Here is a 20816-nt window from a genome sequence, read left to right on the forward strand (position 1 = left end):
TTCCTACCTAGTTACATGGAAATCTTTCTTGCAGCTTTGGTTGTGTAGGAGTTTTGCCATTTTCATCTTTTTTCACATGACAATTGTTCCACATGTAGATGTAATTTTGATGTGTTCATGGGAGGGAGGTGCAGTTCATACTCTCCCACTTCACCATCTTGATATGACATCCTCTTCTTATTTCTATTATACATAGTAATTTTTACCTCTTAATCTCCTACCTCTATCTTGAGCCTCATCTATATTTCTTCCCTTTGGGAACCACAAGTTTCTTCTCTATGTCTAGGAGTTTCTGCTCTTATGAAGTAGCTTGTTTTATTTTTAAGATTTCACATATAAGTGATAACGTACAGTATTTGTCATTTTCTGATTCATTTCACTAACTACAATAAACTTCAGATCCATTCATGCTGTGGCAAATGGAAAAATTTCATTCTTTTTATTGCTGAGTCATATGTGTGTGTGTGTATATACATATATATACACACATATATGTATATATAAATATACATATATATGTGTGTGTGTGTATATGTATATGTATGTATGTATGTATATGTATATATATATATATATATGGCTTCCCAGGTGGTGCTAGTGGTAAAGAACTCACCTGCCAATACAGGAGACATATGAGACACTGGTTTGATCCCTGAATCAAGAAGATTCCCTGTACGAGGGCATAGTGACCTACTCCAGTATTCTTGTCTGGAGAGCCTGATGGATAGAGAAGCCTGTGGGCTACAATCCATAGAGCCACAAAGAGTCAGAAATGTCTGAAACAACTTAACACACATGAACAGATGCATGTACCATAGCTTCTTTATCCAGTTACCTGACATGTGCTGTTTTCATATCTTGGCTGTTAGAAACAATACTGCTATAAACATTGAGGTGCATGTACCTTTTAAAATTATGAATAGTTTTTTTTTTTTTTCCTTCAGGTAAATACCTAGGAGTGGAATTGCTAGACCATATGGCATTTCTGGACACTCACAGACAAGTCTGGGTAAGTCCCTTGTGGGGTCATTGCTCCTTTCTCCTGGGTTCTAGTGCACACAAGGTTTTGTCTGTGCCTTCCAAGAGCTTATTTGCCCAGTCCTGTGTAAGTTATATAATCAAATACCACTGGCCTCCAAAATCAAATTCCCTGGGGATTCTCAATCCCTTTGTCAGATCCCCAGGTTGGGAAATCTGTTGTGGGTCTTAGAATGTTAATAACAGTGTGAGAAACTATTTCATTTAATCATTCTGCAGTTTGTGGGTTGTGTGCTTGGAGGCTTTATAGTGGGATTAATGACAACCTCCTCCAAGAGGGCTTATGCCACATACTGTGTGAGCCAGGTCTACTGTACCCATAGCCCCTGCCCCTGTGACAGGCCACTGCTGACCCATACCTCTGCAGGAGACACTCAAAGGCAGGTCTGGCTCAGTCTCTGTGGGGTCTCTGGGTTCTGGTGCATATAATGTTTTGTCTGAGCCCTCTGAGCATCTCTGGCTGGTATGGGGCTCGATTCTAAACAGGATTTTGGCCCTCCTACTGTCTTTCTTGGGCTTCTCCTTTGCCCTTGGACATGGGGTACCTTTTTTGATGGGATCAAACATCTGCCAGTTGATGGATGTTCAGCAACAAGTTGTAATTTTAGAGTTCTTGAAGGAGAAGATGAGTGCACGTCCTTCAACTCCACCATCTTGTGTGGTCTTGCAGTCCATAAGGAATTGTATGTCTTCATACAACTGTTCAACTTCAGCATCTTCAGCATTCTGTTAGGGGCATAGACTTGGATTACTGTGATATTGAATCGTTTGCTTTGGAAACGAACTGAGATCATTTTATCATTTTTGAGAGTGCATATAAGTACTGTTTTTCAGATTCTTTTGTTGACTATGAGAGCTACTCCATTTCTTCTAAAGGATTCTTGCCCACAGTAGTAGATATAATGATCATCCAAATTAAATTCACCCATCCTGGTACATTTTAGTTCACTGATTCTTAAAATTTTGAGGTTCACTTTTGCCATCTCCTGTTTGACCACTTTCAATTTACCTTGATTCACAGACCTAACATTCCAGGTTCCTATACAGCATTGTTCTTTGAAGCATTGTTCTTTTCAGCATTGGACTCTACTTCCATCACCAGTGACATGAACAACTGAACATTGTTTATGCTTTGGTTCCATCTCTTCTTTCTTTCTGGAGTTATTACTCAACTCTTCTCCAGTAGCATATTGGGCACCTATTGAGCTGGGGAGTTCATCATTCAGTGTCATATCTTTTTTACTCTTCATACTGTTCATGGGGTTCTCAAGGCAAGAATACTGAAGTGATTTGCCACTGTCCAGTGGACCATGTTTTGTCAGAACTCTCCACCATGACCTGTCCATCTTGGGTGGCCCTATACAGCATGGCTCATAGTTTCATTGAGTTAGACAAAGCTGTGGTCCATCTGATCAATTTGATTAGTTTATTATGATTGTGGTTTTCACTCTGTCTCCCCTCTGAAGGTTAAGGATAAGAGGCTTATGGAAGCTTCCTGATGGGAGAGACTGACTGTGGGGGAAACTGGGTCTTTTTCCAATGGGCGGGGCCATGCTCAGTAAGTCATTAATTGATTTTTAAATGATGGGTGGGGCTATTTTCCCTCCCTCCTGTTTGACTTGAGACCAAAGTATAATGGAGGTAATGGAGATAATGGCAGCATCTTTGAAAAGGTCCCATGCAGGAATTGCTGCACACAGTACCCCTGATCCTGCAACAGGCCACCACCAAAGCATGCCTCCGCTGGAGACTACTGGACATTCACAGACAAGTCTGTAAGAGTAGGAAGTCAAGAGATACATTGAGTAACAGGGAGATATGTCTTGGAGTACAAAATGAAACAGGACAAAGGCTAACAGAGTTTTTCCAAGAGAACACAATGGTCATAGCAAACACCCTCTTCCAACAACACAAGAGAAGACACTACACATAGACATCACAAGATACTCAATACTGAAATCATATTGATTATATTCTTTGCAGCTAAAGATGAAGAAGCTCTATAGAGTCACCAAAAACAAGACTGGGAGCTGACTGTAACTCAGATGACAAACTCTTTATTGCAAAATTCAGAGTTAACTTGAAGAAAGTAGGGAAAACCACTAAACCAATCAGGTATGACCTAAATTAAATCCTTAATGATTATACAGTGAAAGTGACAAATAGATTCAAGGGATTAGCCCTGATAGAGTACCTGGAGAACTATGCACAGAGGTTCATGTGATTGTACAGGAGGCAGTGATCAAGACCATCCCCAAGAAAAAGAAATGCAAAAAAATCAAATGGTTGTTTGAGGATGTCTTACAAATAGCTGAGAAAAGAAGAGAAACTAAAGGCAAAGGAGAAAAGGAAAGATATATCCATTTAAATGCAGAGTTCCAAAGAACAGCAAGGAGAGATAAGAAAGCTTCCCTCAGTGATCAATGCAAAGAAATAGAGGAAAACAATAGAATGGGAAAAACTAGAGATCTCAAAATAAGTCAGAAAGAAAAACACCAATACAGTATATTAATGCAGATATATGGAATTTAGAAAGATGATAATGATGCCCCTATATGCGAGACAACAAAAGAGACACAGATGTAAAGAAGAGACTTTGAGTCTCTGTGGGAGAAGGCGAGGGTGGGATGATTTGAGAGAATAGCATTGAACTATATATATTACTATGTGTGAAATAGATCGCCAGTCCACGTTTGATGCATGAGACAGGGCGCTCAGGGACGGTGTATTGGGATGACCCTGAGAGATGGGATGAGGAGGGAGGTGGGAGGGGGATTCAGGATGGGGGACACATGTACACTCGTGGCTGATTCATGTCAATGTATGGCAAAAAACACTACAATACTGTAAAGTAATTAACCTCCAATTAAAATAAATAAATTAAAAAAAAAAAGAAAATTAAAGATACCAAAAGAACATTTCATGCAAGTTCAGTTCAGCCACTCAGTCATGTCCGACTCGTTGTGACCACATGAACCACAGCACGCCAGGCCTCCCTGTCCATCACCAGAAGAGGTATGGACCTAATAGAAACAGGTTAGATTAAGAATTCTTAATCTAACCTGTTTTTATTAGGTCCATACCTCTTCTGTCATTTATTGTGCCTATCTTTGCATGAAATGGGTTGGATGACATCACCAACTCAATGGACATGGGTTTGAGTGAACTCCGGGAGTTGGTGATGGACAGGGAGGCCTGGCGTGCTGCGGTTCATGTGGTCACAACGAGTCGGACATGACTGATGAATATATATATAGAACTATACCAAAAAGATCTTCATGACCCAGATAACCACGATGGAGTGATCACACACCTGACATCCTGGAAAGTGAAGTCAAGTGGGCCTTAGGAAGCATCACTATGAACAAAGCTAGTGGAGGTGATGGAATTCCAGTTAAGCTATTTCAAATCCTACAAGATGATGCTGTGAAAGTGTTGCACTCAATATGCCAGTAAATTTGGAAACTCAGCAGTGGCCACAGGACTGGAAAAGGTCAGTTTTAATTCCAATCCAAAAGAAAGGCAATGCCAAAGAATGTTCAAACTATGACACAATTGCACTCCTCTCACAGATTACCAAAGTAATGCTCAAAATTATCCAAGCCAGACCTCAACAGTATGTGAACCAAGAACTTCCAGATATTCAAGCTAAATTTAGAAAAGGGATAAGAACCAGAGATGAAATTGTCACCATCCGTTGGATCATTGAAAAAGCAAGAGAACTCCAGAAGAACATACTTTTGCTTTGTTGACTATGACAAATCCTATGACTGTGTGGATGACAACAAACTGTGGAAAATTCCTACAGAGATAGGAATACCAGACCACTTTACTGGCCTCCTGAGAAATCTGTATGCAGGTCAAGATGAAACAGAACCAGACATGTAAAAACAGACAGGTTCCAAATTGGGAAAGGAGTACATCAAGGATGATATTGTCACACTGCCTATTTAAATTATATGCAGAGTACATCATGCTAAATGCTGGGCTGGATGAAGCACAAGCTTTAATCAAGATGACCAAGAGAAATATCAATAACCTCATATATGCAGATGACACCACCCTTATGGGAGAAAAGGAAGTGGAACTAAAGAGCCTCTTGATGAAAGTGAAAGATGAGAGTGAAAAAGTTGGCTTAAAGCTCAACATTCAAAAAAATCAAATCATGGCATACATTCCCATCACTTCATGGCAAATAGATGGGGGAAACAATGGAAATAGTGACAGACTTTATTTTGGGGGAGGCTATAAAATCACTGCAGATGGTGACTGCAGCCAGGAAATTAAAAGATGCTTGCTCATTGGAAGAAAAGCTATGAGCAACCTAGACAGCATATTAAAAAGCAGAGACATTACTTTACTGACAAAGATCCATCTAGTCAAAGCTATGGTTTTTCCAGTAGTCATGTATGGATGTGAGAGTTGGACTATAAAGAAAGCTGAGCAGCGAAGAATTGATGCTTTTGAACTGTAGTGTTGGAGAAGACTCTTGCAAGTCCCTTGGACTCCAAGGAGATCAAGCCAGTCAATCCTAAAGGAAATCAGTCCTGAATATTCATTGGAAAGACTGATGCTGAACCTGAAACTCCAAAACCTTGGCCACCTCATGCAAAGAACTCACTCATTGGAAAATACCCTGATGCTGGGAAAGATTGAAGGGAGGAGGAAAGGCGACAACAGAAGATGAGATAGTTGGATGGCATCACCAACTTGATGGACATGAGTTTGAGCAAGCTCCGGGTGTTGGTGTCGGACAGAAAAGCCTGGTATGCTGCAGTCCATGGCATCACAAAGAGTCAGGAACCACTGAGTGACTAAACTGACCTGATGGTATTTGTATTTGTAGTTTTTTCTGACGAAGCTCCATGCTGTCTTACCTAATGGGTACTCCATTAGGGTACCACTAGGTGCTAGGGTTCCCTTTTCTCCACATCCTTGTCAACATTTGTTAATTGTGGCCTTTACCTGGTCCTTGTTTTTTCTTTGATCTTTATTATTTCCTTACCTCTGCTGACTTCGGCTTTTTGTTGTTGTTGTTATTACTATTATTATTATTTTCTTAATTCTTATGCTCCTTCTTCATTTCTTAATTTCTTTTATTAGAGCTGTTACTAATTTAACTAGGAATTCATGCATACTCTAAATACACAAAGCATGAACTTTATCATGTTTGGAAATCTTTGTAATTCCTGTATCTGAAAATCTGCTTCCTTCTTCAGTTTCAGGAAGTTTCATGCATAACTTCATCAAATAAACTTCTACCTCTTTTTCTCTTCTTTTAGGACCCCTGTAGTGAGAATGTTAATAAGCTTGGTATAGTGTTAGAGGTCTTTTAATCTATCATTTTTTTTCTTTTTTATGTTCTGATTATGTGTTTTCAATTATTGTATCTTCCAGATTACTTATACAATCTGTATAAATGAACTTATGTGTCACCTAGACTGCTAATTTATTACAGTGTGTTTCTCATTTAAGTTATTCTTCACTTCTGACTGGTTTTTTTATATATATTTTCTACATTCTTCTTAAAATTCTCATTGAGTTCATCTATTTTTTCCCCAAGTTCAGTTAGTATATGTATTACTAATGCTTTGAACTCTATCAGGTAAACTATCTCTGTTTCACTAGTGTGTGTTTTGTTTTTTTTTTTCCCCCTTGTTCATCTTTTTTTTTTTTTTTTGCCACACTTCATGGTTTGTGGGATCTCTCCTGACCAGGAATAAACTTGATCCATGGCAGTGAAAATGCTGAATGCTAACCACTAGCCCATCAGGGTACCCCAGGCAAGGGCACTTCTTCCCAATTTGGCAGTAGTGCTGGAGTAAGAGGGGCTCAAGTGCAAATCTGTTCTGAATTAGGGTACATTCTTGGATAGTTCCAGCAAGCCATTTAGAACCCTAGGTAATTTACAATCTCCTGACTCTGTGTGCTCACTAGCAACAACTGACTTCATCCCATTTAGAGGTAGGGCTGTGTCTGAGCTTGCTCTGCTTCCTCCTATCACTTTCACCTCTCCTCAGCAATGGCACATTCACCACAGTAGAGGGCATAACCAAAAGAAAAGGGACTGGAGGACATGCCCAGTGCAGGTCAAGAGCTGGAATGGCCCCAGCAGGCTAGTCAGTCTCAGGTAGCTCCTTATCTGCTGATTCCGAATGCTTACTGGCAATGGCTGCCATTCCCCTCTTCAGAGGCAGGGCCAAGTCTGAGCCAGCTTTGTTCCCCTCAGTGCAAAATCTCCTGGGCAATGGCAGCCTTTGCCCTACTAGAGAGCTGAACTGGAGCAAGAGGGTCTGGATCAGGCACTTGGTATGGGTTAGGGTGTATGCTGGAATGGTCCTGTGAAACCAGCCACAGGGCCAGGCCATTTTAAATCTGCTTCCCCTACTTTATTCTTGGGTATGTTCTGCTTCTGTATGTTCTGCTCATGAGCAGACTCTAAGTTTTTCACAGCCATTTAGTAAGTCCTACTGGTTTGCAAACCAGCTAAGGGGACTGGTCTGCCCAGTGTCAGACCCCAAGGCTGTGAAGCCCATTATGTGTCTCAAACCTCTAACTCCCCAGGGAGCATTCCTAAGCCTGAGATACCCCCCTTCTCTTCTATATTCCCTGCTAGGGGCACAGGTCCTAACTTGATCATCTTTCACTTTCCTACCTGAGTCCTTGTGAATCTTTCTTTACAGAGCTGGTTATAGAACAACTTTTCTGACAGCCTCCAGCTTGTTTTGAGCAAGAATTTCCCCATATTTAGATGTTTTTTTGATGCGTTTGGGGAGAGGTGAGCTCAGCATCCTCCTACTCCATCATCTTGATCTCCATTTAGAAAGTGGATCCTTTAGCACCTCTTTCAGAGGTGTTGACTGATAGTCTCTTTACTGTGTGTGCCTCCAATGTTCCTGCTGCCTTGCTGTTTCCAGTGTCACTGCTTTTATTGTTGAATTTTCTGCCTTGGGCACAAGGATGGCAAATGTTCTGCATTCAGGATGTCCTGTCTCACAACTCCAGAGCTTCAGGGTGAGGGGGATGATTGAGAGAGAGCCAGAATCATGGTTGTCTTTGCCATGTCTTGCATCATCAGTTTATAGGTGCCACTGCTGTGATGGGGATAGGGGAGTAGATTCATGGGCACCTCTTTATCTAGATAGACAGGACTGCATGCCCAACTGCTGCTGCTGTCCAGTTCTTTGTGGCCACAGGTTATGCTGCAGCTGGGAGATGGGAGGTGTGTTTGCCACTCTGTCTATCCTGTGCTGTTACTGGACTCTCTGGGGCTGTGGGCTCAGCTATCACAGCCAAGGATCCAAGATCACAGGTACTACCTCTGCTATCTCCCGTGGTTCCACCTCCTGTATGTGTTCCTGTACTGCTGCTGCTGCTAAGTCACTTCAGTCATGTCTGACTCTGTGCGACCCCATAGATGACAGCCCACCAGACTCCCCCGTCCCAGGGATTCTCCAGGCAAGAACACTGGAGTGGGTTGTCATTTCCTTCCCCAATGCATGAAGGTGAAAAGTGAAAGTGAAGTCGCTCAGTCGTGTCCAACTCTTTGCAACCCCATGAACTGCAGCCTACCAGGCTCCTCTGTCCATGGGATTTTCCAGGCAAGAGTACTGGAGTGGTGTTCTGTACACCCACCTTTAAATGCACAGTTGTGGGAAATTCCCCAGATTCCTTGTGTATAAGGCAGAGACATCTTTGTTAGTTGTAGATTGAGGGGCAGGAAAATGGAGTGTCTCATGCTTCCACGATGCCAATGCCATTCTTTTTTTAAATAATCTTAATCTTTAGTCAATAATAGCTTCCCTTGTGACTCAGCTGGTAAAGAATCCACCAGCAATGCAGGGGTTGGGAAGAACCCCTGGAGAAGCAAAAGGCTACCCACTCTGGTATTCTGGACTGGAGAATTCCGTGGACTGTATAGTCCATGGGATCACAAAGAGTCGGACACAACTGAGCAACTTTCACTTTAGTCAATAATGCCTTTATGCTATTTGGAAATAGCTATATTTTCAGGTCTTAATTTTAACTTTGTTAGGAAGAGGTGGAAAAGTATTTAGTCCATAATTAATTTTCACCATGACTGAGGCAACACCCTTTTGACTTTTCCAAAGATTGTGTTGTATGCACAAGGAATTCCATTCTAGCTGGGAAAGAATGGACACTTCCATGAACTGTGTATTTAAAATACCTAGACAGCATATTAAAAAGTGGAGACATTACTTTGCCTACAAAGTTCCATATTAGTCAAAGCTATGTTTTTTCCAGTTGTCCTGTACAGATGTGAGAGCTGGATAATAAGAAAGGCTGAGAGCCAAAATTTATGTCTTCTAACTGTGGTGCTGGAGAAGACTCTTGAGAGTCCCTTGGACTGCAAGATTAAGCCAGTAAACCCTAAAGGAAATCAACTCTGAATATTCATTGGAAGGAATGATGCTGAAACTGAAGCTCCAAAACTTTGGCCACCTAATGCAAAAAGCCAACTCAGTGGAAAAGACCCTGATGCTGGGAAATATTGAAGGCAGGAGGACAAGGGGACGACAGAAGATGGATGACATCGAAGGGGACGACAGAGGACAGAGATTTGATGGCATCACTGAATCAAAGGACAGGAGTTTGAGCAAACCCTGGGAGATGGTGAAGGATAGGCAAGCCTGGTATGCTTCAGTCTATGAGATCATGAAGAGACGTGACTGAGAGACTAAACAACAACAATGTGATCTGTGTAAACTACAATCCCAATTTTATCCTTTTAGGTAGTTCTTTTCATAATCTTGCATAGTTTTCTCTCTCTCTTGCACTGATCAGTACTCAGCTAAACACTTAACATGAAACTTCTTCAGATCCTTGTAGTTTTTTAGAAATTCAACTTATGTTACCTATTCTCCATTTCCAACAGAACCCACAAAATCAATGATGCTACAGCTGCAAGAGCTTTTAAAGGCCACCTCATTCAGCATTAATATTTTTCAGATAGGAAAAATGAGTCACTGAGATATTAGACTCAAGTATTTTTTAGTCTCTGGCAGACTTAGAACTAAGTCTTTTGTAAGTCTATTGTAAGATTTTGTAAATCTTAGTACAGTGTTGCATTAACTAATTTCTGCCATGCTTCATTCAAGATATCTCTAAAATTTGTCTTTTTTCACATTCAAATTGAAAACTTTCTTTAAAGTCAAATCAAATGTGTATTTGAAAGCAGAGACAGTCAAGAATTCACAAAGGAAGTTCTACTGAATAGCTTTTGCAGGATGGGTAAAACAGTCATGCAGGCAGATGTATAGAAGAGTATGGGTGAATCCTCATAGCGGCAACTACTCACAATCATTGTGGATTGAAACTCTATGGTGAATTCTGGGAAACTATAAACCCCATGATATGGACAGAGGAATGACTATGATAAAAGTTCAACTTTTATTCTGTAGGAAATGATTCACTGAATCATGAAAATAAATCAGATTTTATTTTAGATACATCACTCTGGAATCAGTATGAAGGAAAGATTAAAGAATATGGAAAAGCTGTGGAAAGTTTAGATCCAGAATAGATAGATGACTATTCTAATCATCCAAGCAAGAATTACAAAGAACCCAAATTAAAGGAATTAAAAAAAAATGTCAATGGGAAGTTTAAAAAAAGAGATGGATACTTGTATCTATATATCTCTCTATATATCTTGAATAGTACATTCTCAGCTCTCATGACCAACTAAATGTGAAGTTTGAGAAGAGAAACTGATGTGATGGTTATGATTCCCAGATATCTGATTCTTTTTGGAAATTTGATAGATGATTATCCCACTAACTAAGAAAAGGGGTTAAGAGAATGAATCCTTTTTGAAAAGAAATATGAATTCAGCATTAAATATCCTCAATTTAAAGAATCAAATGAATTTTTAGATTAAAAATTTAGGTTTAGAGTTGACTGTGAATTAATTTCATGCAGGAAAGATGATCAAGATGTAAGCATAGCTAATTTTATTATGTTTGCTTTATTGTACTGCACAGATACTGCTTTTTTTTTTTTAACAATGCAGCATGACATTTGTGGCAAACCTGCATTGAGCAAGTCTATTGGTACCATTCTCCCAACGGCATTTACTTATTTCATGTCTCTGCATCACATTTTAATAATTCTCACAATATTTCAAACTTCTTAATTATTATTTAATTTGTTATGGTGATCTGTGATCAGCCATCTTTGATGTTATAACTTTGACTCAATGAAGGCTCAGGTGGTTGCTAACATCTTTTAGGAGTATTTTTAATTGCACACTTAGACTACATTATTATGCATTGGGAAACAAACAAACAAAAAAATCAGGTGACTCCCTTTATTGCAATATTTACTTTATTGTGATGGTCTGGAACTAAACCCAAACTATTTCTGAGGTATGACTGTATATAAATTTTGGATCTATTAGTATGCAATTCATAGTAAAAAAAATGTGAATATGAGTTAAAACACTCATATTATTAAAATGAAAGAATAAGGTCAAAAAGAGTACCTTGGAGAAAAATGACTTTTATGGGTGGATGGAGAATAAAGACCTAAAAAAATACCAAGAGTAGGTGAATCCTAAGAGTAAAGTACTCAAAAGTTAAGTAAAAAATTTTGCGTGTTTTTTATTATTATTTTCTCTATTACAAGGTGATGTTTCACTTTTTTAAATTGGAGGATAATTTCTGTACAATATCGTTTTGTTTTCTGCCATACAACAATGTGAATCAGCCATAAGTGTACATATATCACCTCCCTCTTGAAAGACCTTCCTACCCCCAACTCCATTCCACCCCTCTATGTTGTCACAGAGTACCAGGTTGAGCTTCCTCTGTTTTACAGCAATTTTCCAATAGCTATTTTACATATGGTAATGTATATGTTTCAATGCTACTCTTTCAATTTGTCCCACCCTCTCCTTCCTTCACTATGCCCACAAGTCTGTTCTCTAGGTAGGTGTCTCTATTCATGCCCTGCAAATAGGTTCATCAGTACCATTTTTCTAGGCTCTAAGTTCATCCACCTAACTAGAACTTACTCAAATTCATTCCTTTTTATGACTGAGTAATATTCCATTGTATATATGTACCAAAACTTCTTTATTCATTTATCTGTCAATGGACATCTAGGTTGCTTTCACATCCAGGGTATTGCAAATAGTGTTGCAATGAATATTAGGGTACACGTGTCTTTTTTTTTTTTTTTCCAATTATGGTTTTCTCAGGGTATATGCTCAGTAATGGTGTTGCTAGGTTATATGGGAGTTTTAGTCTTAGCTTTTTCTTTTTTCTTTTTTTTTTTAAGGAATCTCCATACTGTTCTCTGGACTTCCCAGGTGGCACTAGAGGGAAAGAACCCACCTGCCAATACAGGAGACATAAGAGACGTGGTTTAGTCCCTGGGTGGTTCGGGAAGATCTCGTGGAGGAGGGTATGGCAATCCACTCTAGTATTCTTCCCTGGAGTATCCCACGGACAGAAGAGCCTTGTGGGCTATAGTCCATAGAGTCACAAAGAGACATGACTGAAGTGACTTAGACTGTATATAATATTTTCCATAGTGGTGCAAGAGGTTTCCCTTTTCTCCACACCCTCTCCAGCAATTATTGTTTGTAGAATTTTTGATGATGGCCATTCTGTTTGGGGTGAGGTGATACCTCATTGTAGTTTTGATTTCCATTTCTCTAATAATGAGTGATATTGAACATCTTTTCACGTGTTTGTTGGATATTTACATGTCTTCTTTGGAGAAATGTCTGTTTAGGTTTTTCATTTTTTTATTAGGTTGCTTTTCTGGTATTGAACTGCATGAGCTGCTTTTATATTTTAGAGATTAATCCTTTGTCAGTTGTTTCATTTTCAATTATTTTCTATCATTCTGAGGGTTTTTTTTTTTTAAATCTTTTTTTATAGTTTCCTTTGTTGTGTAGAAGCTTTTAAGTTTAATTAGGTCCCATTTTTTCGTTTTTGCTTTTATTTCCATTATTCTAGGAGGTGGGTCATAGAGGATCTTGCTGTGATTTATGTCAGAGTGTTCTGCCTATGTTTTCATCTAATATTTTTTAATAGTTTCTGGCCTTAAATTTAGGTCTTTAATCCATTTTGAGTTTATTTTTATGTATGGTGTTAGAAAGTGTTCTAGTTTCATTCTTTTACAAGTGGTTGACCAGTTTTCCCAGCAGCACTTGTTAAAGAGATTGTCTTTTCTCCACTGCATAGTCTTGCCTCCTTTGTCAAAGATAAGGTGCCCATAGGTGTGTGGGTTTATCTATGGGCTTTCTATCTTGTTACATTGATCTATATTTCTGTTTTTGTACTAGTACCATATTATCATGATTCCTGTGGCTTTGTAGTATAGTCTGAAGTCAGGAAGGTTGATTCCTTCAGCTCCATTTTTCTTTTTCAAGATTGTCTTGACGATTTGAGGTCTTTTGTGCTTTCATATTAATTGTGAGATTTTTTTTTGGTCTTATTTCTGTGAAAAATACCATTGGTAATCTGATAGGGATTGTGTTATTTCTGTAGATTGCTTCAGGTAATATATTCATTTTCACCATATTGATTCTTCCTAATGCAAGAAAATTATATTTCTCTCTATTTGTGTCATCTTTGATTTCTTTCATGATTGTCTTATAGTTTTCTTTATAGGTTTTTATTTTTTTCTTTGTCTCCTTAGGTAGGCTTATCCCTAGGTATTTCATGTTTTGCTGTCACTGTTGAAATGGTAAGTGGAATTGATTCCTTAATTTCTTTTTCTGTTTTTTTTTTTTTTTTGTCATTAGTGTATAAGAATGCAAGGGATTTCTGTGTACTGGTTTTGTATCCTGTGTCTTTAGTAGATTCATTGATTAAAAGCTAAGGAAAGATTTTAAAGAAGAGGTCAACAGTATAAAATATATAGAAAAGGCAACCAGAGAGATAACCTTATCTGAATCTAACACTGAATTAGGTACAAGGCAGAAGACTAAGTTGTTTACTAGAATAACAAAATAAAATATGGTGTCTTATATATAATACACATTACTATTCTGAATTTGGCATCATATGAAGAAACATGCTATTGATATTGTTGTGGCAAGCCATTTAATAGCAAAATTACTGTAGAGATAAGGTCCTATGTCAGTTTGCTAAATATTATAACTTAATGCTTCCTTTAAATCCACTTTTAATTACATCACTGCTCAACTAAAGACAAAGGTAGGCAGAGATATGGGGGAAATTGAAAATTTAAAAGAAACCCAGAAAGCAAACAATAATTAGGCAGTCATGAGTCCTGACATACCAAAATTCACTGTAAATGTAAATTGATAGAATAATCAAAAGATAGGCTGACAGTTCAGTTCAGTTGCTCAGTTGTGTCCAACTCTTTGCGACCCCAGGAATTGCAGCACGCCAGGCCTCCCTGTCCATCAGCAACTCCCAGAGTTCACTCAGACTCACGTCCATCAAGTCAGTGATGCCATCCAGCCATCTCATCCTCTGTCATCCCCTTCTCCTTCTGCCCCCAGTCCCTCCCAGCATCAGAGTCTTTTCCAATGAGTCAACTCTTCACTTGAGGTGGCCAAAGTACTGGAGTTTCAGCTTCAGCATCATTCCCTCCAAAGAAATCCCAGGGCTAATCTCCTTCAGAATGGACTGGTTGGATCTCCTTGTAGTCCAAAGGACTCTCAAGAGTCTTCTCCAACACCGCTGTTCAAAAGCATCAATTCTTCAGCGCTCAGCTTTCTTCACAGTCCAAATCTCACATCCATACATGACCACAGGAAAAACCATAGCCTTGACTAGATGAACCTTTGTCAGCAAAATAATGTCTCTGCTTTTCAATATGCTATCTAGGTTGGTCATAACTTTCCTTCCGAGGAGTAAGCATCTTTTAATTTCATGGCTGAAATCACCATCTGCAGTGATTTTGGAGCCCAAAAAGATAAAGTTTGACACTGTTTCCACTGTTTCCCCATCTATATCCCATGAAGTGATGGGACCAGATGCCATGATCTTCGTTTTCTGAATATTGAGCTTTAAGCCAACTTTTTCACTCTCCTCTTCACTCTCATCAAGAGGCTTTTTAGTTCCTCTTCACTTTCTGCCATAAGGGTGGTGTCATCTGCATATCTGAGGTTATTGATATTTCTCCCAGCAATCTTGATTCCAGCTTGTGCTTCTTCCAGCCCAGTGTTTCTCATAATGTACTCTGTATAAAAGTTCAGTAAGCAGGGTGACAATACATAGCCTTGACATACTCCTTTTCCTATTTGGAACCAGTCTGTTGTTCCATGTCCAGTTCTAACTGTTTCTTCCTGACCTGCATATAGGTTTCTCAAAAGGCAGGTCAGGTGGTCTGGTATTCCCATCTCTTTCAGAATTTTCCACAGTTTTTTGTGATCCCCACAGTCAAAGGCTTTGGCATAGTCAATAAAGCAGAAATAGATGTTTTTCTGAAACTCTCTTGCTTTTTTGATCATCCAGCAGATGTTGGCAATTTGATCTCTGACTGACAAGATGGATAAAAAGACAGGATCCATCTTAGTGCTGCCCACCAGAGACTCTTCAGCTCTAAAGACATACACTTTAGAGTGCATACTTAAACTGAAGTACAGTAAGTACCCTATATTCGAACAAGTTCTGTTCTGAGAGTATGCTCATGACTCCAATTTGTTCATAAGTCTAAGAAAGTTATCTTGGGTACCCAACTAACACAATTGGCTATATATAGGTTGATAATACTTTCCACACAAATAATACAAAAATAAAAGAACATTTTTTAATCTTATGTTATAGAAGTACCTTGAAAACTACAGTAGTACAGTACAGAAGCTGGCCTACAGAGGTTGGCATCTACTGAACAGGCAAGAAGAGCTACTGACTAGCAGAGGGAGGGGAAGTGGAAGATGGTAGAGTTGAAGGATTGACAGCAATAGAAAATGCATGGCAAGTTATAATTTCACTTATGCCTGATGGTGATGGTACAGGTTCTGGTTCCTTGCTGGATTCAATTCTATCTACCCTCTTCAAAAAATGATATTAGCTAAAGAGCTAAATGGTATTAGCTCTTTTTTCTCATCATAGGTGACATGGTAACACTGGATTATATTCTGAACAGCTGCTGTAACCTTAATGTACCATTCTAAGTTTAAGTTATTTGCCTCAAAAACTAACAGGGCCTCCTCGTACAAAGAAAATACCCTTGCCATTGCCTGCATCGTGAATCTCTTGTTTTTGTTATTGCATCTTCCTCTTGTCTCAATTTGTCCTTTTTCTGAGCCCCCAATTTCATCAGGTCTTCATTTGTAAACTTCATATATTGCACACCAAAGAGTTCAGTGAAGTTGTCCTCTTGCAGATCTAGCTCCAGATTCTCACTGAGGGTCACTAAGTTGCTGAAAACCTCTTTGGGTTCCTCATCCACATCCACAAATCTCAAAACTGTGTGCAAGGATACTTCCAAACCTATTCATGGTGATGGTCATTACCTCATGCCAAGCAAAGTAAATGTCTTTCATGACATTGTAGAGGTTATTGCTCCAAAATTGTTGCAACATTGTTTCTAACTCATCATTCACTTTTACTGCCTGATGAAAAGTGTGATGTAAATAACATTTGCTTTTTTTAATTAATTTATTTTTTTACTTTACAATATTGTATTGGTTTTGCCATACATTGACATGAATCAGCCGTGGGTGTACATGTTTTCCTCATCCTGAACCCCCCTCCCACCTCCTTCCCCACCCCATCTCTCTGGGTCATCCCAGTGCACCAGCCCCGAGCACCCTGTATTATGCATCGAACCTAGGCTGGCGATTCGTTTCACATATGAAAATATACATGTTTCAATGTCATTCTCCCAAATCATCCCACCCTAGCCCTCTCCCACAGAGTCCCAAAGATTGTTTTATACATCTGTGTCGATTTTGCTGTCTCGCATACAGAGTTACCATGACCATCTTTCTAAATTTCATGCATAAGCATTAGTACACTGTATTGGCAGAGAAGGCAATGAAACCTCACTCCAGTACTCTTGCCTGGAGAATCCCATGGACGGAGGAGCCTAGTAGGCTGCAGTCCATGGGGTCGCAAAGAGTCGGACACTACTGAACGACTTCACTTTCACTTTTCACTTTCACGCATTGGAGAAGGAAATGGCAACCCACTCCAGTGTTCTTGCTTGGAGAATCCCAGGGACGGGGAGCCCGGTGGGCTGCCTTCTATGGGGTCGCATAGAGTCAGACACGACTGAAGCCACTTAGCAGTAACAGTATACTGTATTGGTGTTTTACTTTCTGGCTTACTTCACTCTGTATAATAGGCTCCAGTTTCATCCACCTCATTAGAACTGATTCAAATGTATTCTTTTTAATGGCTGAATAATACTCCATTGTGTATATGTACCACAGCTTTTTTATCCATTCATCTGCTGATGGACATCTAGGTTGCTTCCATGTCCTGGCTATTGTAAACAGTGCTGCAATGAACATTGGGGTACCTGTGTCTCTTTCAATTCTGGTTTCCTCGGTGTGTATGCCCAGCAGTGGGATTGCTGGGTCATATGGCAGTTCTATTTTCAGTTTTTTAAGGAGATCAGCCCTGGGATTTCTTTGGAGGGAATGATGCTGAAGCTGAAACTCCAGTACTTTGGCCACCTCAAGCGAAGAGTTGACTCATTGGAAAAGACTCTGATGCTGGGAGGGATTGGGGACAGGAGGAGAAGGGGACGACAGAGGATGAGATGGCTGGATGGCATCACTGACTCGATGGCCATGAGTCTGAGTGAACTCTAGGAGTTGGTGATGGACAGGGAGGCCTGGTGTGCTGTAGTTCATGGGGTCGCAAAGAGTCGGACATGACTGAGCGACTGAACTGAACTGAACTGAACTGAAGGAATCTCCACACTGTTTTCCATAGTGGCTGTACTAGTTTGCATTCCCACCAACAGTGTAAGAGGGTTCCCTTTTCTCCACACTCTCTCCGGTATTTATTGCTTATAGACTTTTGGATCGCAGCCATTCTGACTGGCATGAAATGGTACCTCATTATGGTTTTGATTTGCATTTCTCTGATAATAAGTGATGTTGAGCATCTTTTCATGTGTTTGTTAGCCATCTGTATGTCTTCTTTGGAGAAATGTCTGTTTATTTCTTTGGCCCATTTTTTGGTTTTGTTTTTTTTTTTGGCCCATTTTTTGATTGGGTCATTTATTTTTCTGGAATTGAGCTGCAGGAGTTGCTTGTATATTTTTGAGATTAATTCTTTGTTCATTGTTTCGTTTGCTATTATTTTCTCCCATTCTGAAGGCTGTCTTTTCACCTTGTTTATAGTTTCCTTTGTTGTGTGGAAGCTTTTAATTTTAATCAGGTCCTTTTTTTTTTATTTTTGCTTTTATTTCCAGTATTCTGGGAGGTGGGTCATAGAGGATTCTGATGTGGTTTATGTTGGAGAGTGTTTTGCCCATGTTTTTCATTTGGAGTTTTATAGTTTCTGGTCTTGCATTTAGATCTTTAATCCATTTTGAGTTTATTTTTGTGTATGGTGTTAGAAAGTGATCTAGTTTCACTATTTTGCAAATGGTTGCCCGTTTTCCCAGCACCACTTGTTAAAGAGGTTGTCTTTTCTCCAATGTATATTCTTGCCTCCTTTGTGAATGTCATATAACTCCTTGGTCTATAAGTTGGATGAGCAATGTAGTATTCAGAGGCACTACTTTGATGTTGGGATGAAAGTCATAAATGAATGGATTGGGTGAGGTAGGGTTGCCTGGAGTATTGTCAAGTAGCAAAAGAATGTTGAATGGGATGTCCTTCTCCAAGCAGTATTTCTCTACCTGTGGGATAAAGTGGTGGAAATACCAGTCCTGGAAAATATCCAGTGTAACCCAGGCTTTGGGGTTACTCTTCCACATAACAGAAAGAGAGACTTTGGCTAAATTTTAAAGGGCTTCTTTGATTAACTAAGAGAAGCATCAGCTTCATATTGTCAGAAACATTGCTACCCAATCAAAGAGTTTACCTATCCTTTGCTGATTTATAGCCTGGCATCGACTTTCTTCCTTACTGATGTAACTTCAGTCTGGCATACTCTCCCAGTACAATCCTCTCTCATCCACATTAAAAACTTGTTCAGCTTAATACTCACCTTCATCAATAATTTCTTGAAGGATTTCAGGAAATTTCCAGGCAGCAATCATATCTGCATTTGCTGCCTTTTCACTTACTTTTACATTGTGAAGGTTGGCTCTGCTGTTGCTACTGCTAAGTCGCTTCAGCTGTGTCCAACTCTGTGCGACCCCATAGATGGCCCACCAGGCTCCACCGTCCCTGGGATTCTCCAGGCAAGAACACTGGAGTGGGTTGCCATTTCCTTCTCCAATGCATGAAAGTGGAAAGTGAAAGTGAAGTTGCTCAGTCGTGTCTGACTCTTTGCAACCCCATGAACTGCAGCCTACCAGGCTCCTCCGTCCATGGGATTTTCCACGCAAGGGTACTGGACTGGGTTGCCATTGCCTTCTCTGAAGGTTGGCTCTAGCCTTGAACAAATGAAATCAGTCATGGCTGGTGTGAAAAAGTGCCCCCTCTAATTCCTCATTGTGTTTCTTCTTTGATTCTTCAGAAAGGCTTTAAACTTTCTCTTGAATCACCACTAAGCCGAGGAGGATTTGATGCTTATGCTGACCCTGTATCCACACATCAACAAGTTTCTCCTCCTCTATTACATTTCAAAGCTTCTTCAATATCAATGTCAACATCATTGGCACAGAAGAATTCACATGCTCCATGATCTTGTCCTTGTTCACTAGAATCATGCCAATGGATGAACGATTAATGTTATAAGACTGAGCAACATCTACAATCTTTTTGCCTCTCTCCACTCTCAATTTTTTTTTCCACTTTTGTTTCTATTGTTATCACTTGGCACTTCTTAACAGTACCAGCTAGATCATCACTGCTTTTATGCTTGCTTCCAGACAGCCTGGGATGAAATAAAGATACTGAACTACTGTACTCTATACAGTACTGTACAGTAAAGTACACAAAAGCACAACCACTTATAGAGAATGTATTCAAGTGACAATATAGCCAGACATGTGATTGAACATGCAGATGCATGTTTTCATCTTTGAAAGATCACAACTTGAACATTTATATGTAGCGGACTTACTGCAATAAAAGAAGATAGTCCATGAAAGTGTAAATGGAAAGCAAATGCAGATACTCGTATCAAACAAAATGGACCTAAGCCAAAAACGCTAACAATAGACAAGGTTATATATAATGATAAATGGACAATATATCAAGATAACATAACAATCATAAATATATATGCACCTATTAGAGCACTTAAATATGTTAACCAAATACTAAAGGGAGAAATAGACACAATACAAAAATAGCAGGGGACTTCATATCCAAGTATCAACAACTGATAGATTATCCACTCAGAAAATCAACAAAGAAATGTTGGAATTGAACCATCATTTAGACCAACTGGACTTAGACATATATAGACTATTCCATAAAGCTGCATCAAAATATACACTCTTCTCAAGTGCACATGGAACACTCTCTAGTAAAGGTCATGTGATAGAACACAAAACAAGTCTCAACAAATTTAAGAAGAAGAAATTCATACCAACAATCTTTTCTGACCACAATGATATAAAACTGAAATCAATAAGAGAAAAGATACAAAATCTACACATATGTGGAAACTAAAATAACACTTATGAAGAACAATGTGTCAAAGAAGAAATCAAAAGGGAAATATAAAACCATTTCAGTCTGCCCATGGACC

At 39.3% G+C, this 20816-nt stretch overlaps 1 pseudogene; it reads left to right on the top strand.

Annotated features, from left to right (window-relative positions):
- The window catches only part of LOC133242640 (polycomb group RING finger protein 6-like), a 153831-nt pseudogene that overhangs the window by 7788 nt on the left and 125227 nt on the right, over positions 1-20816 (top strand).

This window comes from Bos javanicus, chromosome X (assembly GCF_032452875.1).
Source record: "Bos javanicus breed banteng chromosome X, ARS-OSU_banteng_1.0, whole genome shotgun sequence".
NCBI classification, from domain to species: domain Eukaryota; kingdom Metazoa; phylum Chordata; class Mammalia; order Artiodactyla; family Bovidae; genus Bos; species Bos javanicus.